Raw genomic sequence first — 2994 nt, 5'->3', positions numbered from 1 at the left:
GCCTCTTCTGTTCTTACCAGCCCTTCCCTCAACATCCATGCAGCAGCCAGACTCTGCCTGTTTCTTCCCATTTCAAATCCCACTGAAATATTCTTTCCTGCAACTTTGGAAGCAGGTTTCCAAGGGTCCTTTTTGTCCTCCAAATGGTCCTTCTCTTGCCTCTGCGTTTCATAGACGCAGCATTTGCCTCTCCGAGATGTTAATCACAACGGATCCTGGCAGTTATCTTCTGCTTCCTGCACCGTCTCTATTGCCTCTTGGTTTCTTTGCTCTCCGTTTTGGTCCCTGCTCCCTTCAGATGCCTGCTGAGCCTGGAGGTCTATTCCCATTTAGGGGAGAAGCACAAAGAGTTGACAGGGCGCTCTGTGGGGTGGGGTGAACTGGAGAGTGGGCTTCACTGAAGGTGGGCTGTGCGCTGGGAGGCCCTGGCATGGCAGCATCTGGGGCTGTTTCTTTGGAGGGTGCTGAGTTTCCTGAGAGCAGAATCATCCAGTCTTCTGCCTGGCTGCGGGCATTCTCAGAGCAAACCAGGCCAGGAGTTTACCCCAAATAGACCTTTTCTTCTCCTGACTTAACACGCCTTTCTAATATGGCCTCTAACACCACTCCCAGCCCAACCTGCGCCTTCAACACACTTCCCAGGTGCCTCCAGCCACCCCTGCTCCCTGAGACTGCCGAGTTCCAGCCACCATGGCGTCGTCGGCTCTTCCTCCCCTCCAGGCTGTGGTAGACACCCACTTAAGGGCACAGCTCACATGCTCCAGCTCTGGGCAGCCTTCCCACCACCCTGGACAGCCCTGTGGCCCCTTCTGAGTCTCATGCATCTAGCCAGGTGGCCAAGGGCACTGGCTCTGGAACCGGACTGCCGGATTCAGGGTCTGGGGCCTGGCAAGTGCTGGCCCCTCTGGACCTAGTCACTGCTGCTGCTGCTGCTAAGTCGCTTCAGTCGTGTCTGACTCTACGCGACGCCATAGATGGCAGCCCACCAGGCTCCCCCGTCCCTGGGATTCTCCAGGCAAGAATACTGGAGTGGGTTGCCATTTCCTTTTCCAATGCATGAAAGAGAAAAGTGAAAGTGAAGTCGCTCAGTCGTGTCCGACTCTTAGCGACCCCATGGACTGCAGCCTACCAGGCTCCTCCGTCCATGGATTTTCCAGGCAGGAGTACTGGAGTGGGGTGCCATTGCCTTCTCCGCTGGACCTAGTTGCTGCCCTGCAAAAGGGGCATGACAGCTGCCTCTCCCCCAGAGGGCAAGAGGAGGGGCTGTGTGGGGAACCCAGCACCACGCCTGGTGCAGAGCATGCCGGGAAACGCCAGCTCTTCCAGCCACTGCTGTTAACATTTTGACTTTGAGCTGAGCATGCGACCAGCTTGCACTGTTCCCTGAGAGGAAAAGGTCTCGTGTGCGGGCAGATGGTGCACACAGCCCACTGGGGACGGAGTCTAGGAATCGTCTGCTGTTTTCACCTCTAGGGATGAGGGAGGAGAGAGACCACACATCATCACAGGGACCAGGGCTTCCGGGAGACCCTGAGAAGCACCAAGCAGGAGCAAGACCCCTCTCTTTCCTTTGAATGGGATTCTGTTTATTGCAGAACACACCCTACACCCCACAGATACACGGAATACAGATGAAAGCTCCTGATGGAGGCCTCATCCCACGCTCTCTATGTTCTTATTAACTGAGAACACAGAAAGGAAAACAACTGAACATACTTTGCTTCAACTTATTGTTAAAGACTTCATCAATTGTCAGAGCTAAAGATCCCTTGCAGGATAACTGAGAAGGTGGGGAAACTGAGGCCCAGAGAGGCCAATGGGCTCGTCCAAGGTCATACAGGGTGGCTCAGATGGTTAAGAATCTGCTTGCAATGCAGGAGAACCTGGGTTCGATCCCTGAGTCAAGAAGATTCCCTGGAGAAGGGAATGGGTACCCACTCCAGTATTCTTGCCTGGAGAATCCCATGGACGGAGGAGCCTGGTGGGCTACACAGTTCACGGGGCTGCAAAGAGTCAGACATGACTGAGCAACTAACACTGTCACTTTCTTTCACTTTCAAAGTCACAGAGAGAGGGGTGCAGAGGTGAGAAGAGAGCCTGGGTTCCCAAATGCAAGACCCACAGCCACCCTGGCCTCCTCACGTCCCTACCGCCCACCTCTCCCTCCAACAGTGGTTACCACTGTCTCTGGAGGCTTTCATAACTGAGCCCCCTCCCTGCCCCTAGGTCCTCTCCAGCCTGTCCTAGGAAGGGAGAAGGTTAAGAGGTGAACCATCCCTAGATTTACTCCCAAAGAGATGATAGAAGGCACGTGGAGTTTGTTTCCTTGGGTTTCCCAGAAAGCACAAGTGGTAAAGAACCCACCTGCCAGTGTAGGACACATAAGTGATGTGGGTTCAGTTACTGGGTTGGGAAGATCCCCTGGAGGAGGAAGGCAAGGCAACCCACTCCTGTATTCTTGCCTGGAGAATCCCATGGACAGAGGAGCGTGGCAAGCTGCAGTCCCTAAGGTTGCAAAGAGTCGGACATGACTGAAGCAACTTAGCATGCCAAGGCTTGCAAGGGGTTTGTGTGTTTGCTTTGTTTTAAAAGTGCTATGCTGGTATTAATAGCACTCGTTTGTGTTTATTTAACTTGTGGACAAAGACTTATAGATGGGTGCCAAAATAAATCCTTTTTTGCAATCCAGAACTCATTGTTCAGTATGAGTTTTGACACAGATGAGAAGGAATACATTTTTGTTTTTAAAGGGTGCCATATTGGAACTTCCTTGGTGGTCTGGTGGTTAAGAATCCACCTTGTAATGCAGGGCACATGGGTTTGATCCCTGGTTGGGGAACTAAGATCCCACATGCTGCAGGGCAACTAAGCTCGGGTGCCACAATGAAAGATCCTGCATGATGCAACAAAGATCCAGTATGCTGCAACTAAGACCCAACACAGCCAAGTAAATAAATAAATTTTAACCAAAAAATTAAAAAATTAAAAGTGCCA

General features: G+C 52.2%; 1 non-coding gene across 1 annotated transcript; it reads left to right on the top strand.

Annotated features, from left to right (window-relative positions):
• The first annotated feature begins 2610 nt into the window (after nt 1-2610).
• On the top strand, nt 2611-2735 carry LOC128058450 (small nucleolar RNA SNORA40). The gene has a single exon (XR_008200477.1). It is a non-coding gene; the product is annotated as a small nucleolar RNA SNORA40 (small nucleolar RNA).
• Nucleotides 2736-2994: the final 259 nt, after the last annotated feature.

Source organism: Budorcas taxicolor, chromosome 1, assembly GCF_023091745.1.
Source record: "Budorcas taxicolor isolate Tak-1 chromosome 1, Takin1.1, whole genome shotgun sequence".
NCBI lineage: Eukaryota > Metazoa > Chordata > Mammalia > Artiodactyla > Bovidae > Budorcas > Budorcas taxicolor.
The sequence above is the reverse complement of the archived record's forward strand: the minus strand, read 5'-3'. Positions and strand labels throughout refer to the sequence as shown.